Raw genomic sequence first — 6,000 nt, forward strand, 5'->3', positions numbered from 1 at the left:
GCCTTTCAGACAACAACTTTGCTTTCTTGCATCTCTTTTTCTTTGGGATGGTTTTGGTCACTGCCTCCTGTACAGTGTTAGAACCTCTGTCCATAGTTCTTCAGGCATTCTGTCTACTGGATCTAATCCCTTGAATCTTTTCATCACTCCACTATATAATCATAAGCAATTTCATTTAGGCCATACTTGAATGGTCTAATGGTTTTCCCTACTTTCTTCAACTTCAGCCTGAATTTTGTAATAGGGAGCTTATGATCTGAGCCACAATCATCACCAGGTCTTATTTTTACTGACTGTATATGGGTTCTTTATTTTTGGCTGTAAAGAATATGTGCTTAGTCGCTTAGTCTTGTCTGACTCTTTGCAACCCCATGGACTGCAGCCTGCCAGACACCTCTGTCAGTGGGGATTCTCCAGGCAAGAATACTAGAGTGGGTTACCATGCCTTCCTCATAAAGAACATAATCAATCTGATTTTGGTATTGACATCTGGTGATGTCCATGTGTGGAGTCATCTCTTCAGTGTTTGCTGTGACTGGTGTTTTTTTTTGACAAAGATCTATTAGCCTTTGCCCTGCTTCTTTTGTACACCAAGGCCCAAAGTTGCCTTTTTTCCCAGATATCTGTTGATTTCCTACTTTTGCATTCTAATACCCCACGATGAAAAGAACATCTTTTTTTGTTGTTAGTTCTAGAAGGTCTTGTAGGTCTTCAAATAACTGGTCAGCTCAGTTTCTTTGGCATCAGTGGTGGGGCACAGACTTGGATTACTGTGATGTTGAATGGTTTACTGTGAAAATGGGCTGAGATTATTATGTCATTTTTGAAAGTTTACCCAAGTTCTGCATTTTGGACTCTTTTGTTGATGATGAGGGCTACTCCATTTCTTCTAAGGAATTCTTGCCCACAGTAGTAGATATAATGGTCATCTGAATTAAATTCACCCATTCCCATCCATTTTAATTCACTGATTCCTAAGATGTCAACATATATTCTTGATATCTCCTGCTTGACCGCATCCAACTTACCCTGATTCATGGACCTAACATTCCAGGTTCCTATGCAGTGTTTTCTTTACAGCATTAGACTGCTTTCACCACAAGACACATCCATCACTGAACATCATTTATGCTTTGGCCAAGATGCTTCATTCTTTTTGGAGCTATTAGTAATTACCCTCCAGTATTCCATAGTAGCATACTGGATACTTTCTGAGCTGGGGGCTCATCTTCTGGTGTCATAGCTTTTTGTCTTTTCATACTGTCCATGTTCTTAAGGCAAGAATAATGGAGTGGGTTGCCATTTCCATTTCCAGTGGACCATGTTTTGTCAGAACTCTTCACAGTTCTGGCAAGACCTTTCCTAGAAATGTAATATAAAAACTCCTCCTGCTCTAAAACTATGTCCCTCTGGTTTCTCCAGGAATCTAGCTGGCCAGTGCATGTATATGTGACCTTCTGGGAATAAAGCTCAGATGGATTTTCATTTTCCTTAGTAATTTATTATAGGAATTATACTCCTATAAATAAACAGTGAGTGTTAAGCCCACTTTTCAGATGAAGGAGCTGGGAATCATTAACATTTTAAAAATTATAGTAGGGAGGATGAGGGGAGAAAGGTGATATCTATCTATATGGAAAGATTGCATCATATTTACACAGGAAAAAAAATATGAAAAAGTGAGGAATTTATTGTGATTTTTACCTTTTTCTTCATCCCCTTTTCTCTATTCCTTACTCCACACCTATAATGTAGTTTAACAAAAATTGGCTGAGTAAGGATGGCATCACCAATGCAATGGACATGAACTTGGGCAAACTTCAGGAGACAGTGAGGGGCAGGGAGACATGGCATGCTATAGTCCATGGGGTCAAAAAGAGTCAGACATGACTGAGTGACTGAACAACGAATAACTTGTGCTAAGTATGCTAAATATGTTCTAGGAATAGGAGATACAAAAATGCATAGGACAAATCAACTTGTCAGGGAGTTTACACTCTTATTAGGGAAAGTGCTAAGAAGTAAAACAGGGATATATAGGATGGGGGTGGGGGGGGCTTCCCTGGTGGCTCAGCTGGTAAAGAACCCTCCTCCAATGTGGGAGACCTGGGTTTGATCCCTGGGTTGGAAACATCCCCTGGAGAAGGGAATGGCTGCCCACTTCAGTATTCTGGCCTGGAGCATTCCACGGACTGTATAGTCCATGGGGTCACAAAGAGTTGGACATGACTGAAAGACTTTCACTTCACTTCATTTCAGTGGAAAACATGCTAATATGCATTGTTCCATTTATCCAGCCATTGCTGTTAGATCATTTACTAACCTTTTAATTTTAATGATCCAATTCACTTAGAATTTTTCTTAATCTTGAATCTTGTTTGTATAAGGATATTTCCTTGAATCATGGAAACTGTATGTGGATAAGAGACTCTTATGCTCCTATGGATAAAACCATTAAGGAGTGTTACATTATAAACAGGGTGTATGCTTTTTTTCTGGATCAGAAAGTCAGAATTTAGTAAGATGAAAAAAATTAGTAAGACTTAAGAATTAATCAATTTAGAACATATTACTATTTTTTTTAATGACCGTCCAGACTTTGTTGAGTCTGTAGAATTAGTTTGTTATAAGTGGCAAAAGACAAACATTATTTAGAAAATTAAACACAAAATAAGACATATCCCCACCTTGTTTACTCGACTCAAATTGCAGCACAAGCATTAAAGAAAGCCTTGCTAAACTTACTGTGTTCTCCAGGGAACATTAAATTAGCACTGATGTGAATATTATAAAAATAAGGAACAGAATGTTCACAGTAAACCTTAGGAAGATTCTGAGGCAGATAAGGCCAAATGTTTAATTTTCATTTTTTAATGTAATGCTGTTACAACTTACTTGCAATGTTCTTCCCTGCATGGCGGCCCCATAATTATTTCATCATGCAGCAGGAAATCCTGGTAGGTCATATATAAACAGCCTGAGGCAGGAACCTCTTCATCTGATAGAGTATGACATCTGACATCTGTGCAGCCGGCTGCTTGCCTGCCACAATTAACCAGGAAGCTCGGGCATTAACTAATGCAAAGGCCACTGGGAGCTTTGGATAATGTGGAGTAGCAAAGGTCTTTCCTAATCCAATAAATTCCTATGAAGATGAAAAAGTGACAGCAAATAGGTGACAGTTTTTTCTGGAACTGAACCTTTGTGATCTTTTTCCTGATTGTTTTCCAAAAAGCAGCAAGCCATGTTTCTTGTCTCCCCTCCCGTTCTACTTCTCATGTATGCATAATTTCCCTTGACTTTGAATGAGACTTAAGTGCACTTAGAGGCTGCTGAATTTTGCTCTTGGTATTGTTTATGCTCAAGTGGGGGTGGGAATCCCTTTCTGGGCTTCACAAACTAAAGGAAACCCAGAATGGAACCTCTGTGTAAAATGTGTTGAGGGATTGAGCCAGCACCTGCTTTACAGGCTAATTGTTTCTACCAGCCATTTATTGTTTGTTATTCTGTTTGGAGGCAAATGCTAAGAACAGTAGATGATTTGCATTGCCAGGAGTTTAACTGGATTGCCTCCTTTAAAATACATGCATATATAATTTTTATTTCAGTGTTTTTATTAAACAAATATTTACTGAGTACCTACTATGTGTGAGACTCTATGCTTCACCCAGGGCTAAATAAGATAATTTCTAATCAGAACTGAAGATTATCTCTGCCCATGAATGGGCAGAGAATTGGTCTAATGAAGGAGACTATCACATACAGCAACATACATACAGCAACTAATATGCAGTTGTGGTTAGTGGCTTATAATATGAACTAAGAATTGATAAAGGAGGAAACAGTTTCCTTAAGAAGAGGGCAGTCAGAAAAAATAGCATGGAGGTAGTGATAGTTTTTCTGCATCTTGAGTGCTAAGTTTTCTAGGTTCTCAAAGTGAGAAAGAGTGTTATAGAGTGAGTAATGAACACAAAGTCACTGAGATATTGAAGATCCAGGGATGTTTGAGGGAGTTTAGGGAGGATTAATATTGTGTGCACATAGGATGTGTGGAGGGGTGAGGAAGGAGATCAGGCTAGAAAGATAGGCCTGGTACCTTGGGAGATAGGCTGCCTTGGGAGCCATGCTACTTTGGGAGCCATGCTAAGGAGTTACTGTGCAGGCAGTGACTAGCTTGATTTTCTTTTAAAATTAAAGGAAAATTATTGCTGGAATGATGTTTTTGGAATCTTGTTCTGGCAGAAGTGTGAGACAGATTGGTAAGGGAAAATATTTGAGTCGGGAAGCCAGTGAGAAAGCTATTTCAGTAGGGACTCTCCACACTTCATTTGTTGATTCCTTCAACAAGTAAATGCATAAGAAGATTAAAAAAAGATACCTTTGAGTTTTCATGTCTTGGTATTTTACTGGTATGGCTTCATAATTAATTTCTCTGCCCTCTCTTTATCTTTACTCCCCTACCTCATTTCCAATTTTCTTTTTCTCCATTTCTGAGCCATCTGAAACCAGAAATTACTGAAATCATACCCCTTTGAGGTTAAAGCTCTTGGCCAACATTCCAATCATTTCAACACTATCCAAGTTGAACTCTTTGAAGTCAGTGCCTTGCTAGTAATGATATAGCAGATATTTGTCCAAAATAATCACTAGTTGGTTTATAAGAGAGAAAGAAGCCTAACAGACAAGTGTTGGAAAATACATATGGTCAATTATGAACTGACTTGAAAAGTAGGCTGCTAGAATCTGATAAGGAGAAGTCTGTGGGATTCAGAACATACTGTATTAATTATTATTATTCATTCTATATTGCCACAAGTGTGAAAGATGTTATATAAGTGGTTGACAGTGCTGGAGAAAGAATAATAGCTCAGGCCTGGAGTCCTTATAATTTATGTAAACACATCCTTTTATTTTGTTTTTCTAAGCCATATCTCTGAATTGTTATTCGACTTATTTTGCTCATATTTGTATTTCATCTCTGGTTCTCATATAAACTGAAAAATAAGTTGTGTTAAGAATCACACATGTTTTTACAAAATGATGGTTCTCATCTATAGTATTGAAACCACCACATTGGGAATTCTGAGTACAAAGCAACTCCTTGGTTGGGGTTCCATGTGTTTATGAAATGAGAAAAGGAGAGTATGTTTAAAGCTCTCTAGAGATGAATGGGACTAGAAGACTGTAGTATTGTTAGGAGCTTTTCATAATACAGTATAAAAAATTTTTGCCTTTGAAAGTGTTTTTACTACTAGGAAAACAGAGGAAGTCATGTAGAGAAGATCAGTATCAACATTTATTATCATTTATTATTACCCTAAATTTCTTGCTAGTTCTACCTCCCGATCATACTTAGTTTATCAGGTTTATTGGTCTCCACCAATATAAATTCATGCCATCTTATTGCTCTGTTTTACCTTGTTGAGGAAACTCATTAAGCTGACTTAGTTCAGAAGCAGACTGAGTGATTTATACAGCCTCGGGTTTTTGTTGGATAGCAATAAGTGACTTATGGACAGGCAGATTCAGTAATGATGTGAATGTGATGGTAGGGAAACCCCTATTTTACTGCAGCTATGCATATTACTTATTTTACTATTTAAAAATATTTAAAAGATACAATTTAAACATTGATGCAATTTGTATTAGCCTCTGAAAGGTTTTTCCTTAAAGTCAGAAATAAAATTTATGACAAGTTTGGAACTTCTCATTTGAAAGTCCTGTAAAATATGATTTATAAAACTTATCTATCTTCTGATATGAAATAACCCCCATCGATAAGAAAGAACTTAATAAACTAATAAAATGACTATTTTAATTTACTAAAATTAATTGAGTCCTCATTGCATGAGCACTATATTTAGGCACTATTGATACTCTGGTGAATAAAACAGATATGTTCCTTGACCTTATGAGTGTGCATAATGTAAACTGACAATCACAGTACTTTGTGGAAGTGTTTTTATAGGAGAAACAATAAACTGTGAATCTCTTTTATGG

The sequence above is a fragment of the Odocoileus virginianus genome, chromosome 5, assembly GCF_023699985.2.
Source record: "Odocoileus virginianus isolate 20LAN1187 ecotype Illinois chromosome 5, Ovbor_1.2, whole genome shotgun sequence".
NCBI classification, from domain to species: Eukaryota; Metazoa; Chordata; class Mammalia; order Artiodactyla; family Cervidae; genus Odocoileus; species Odocoileus virginianus.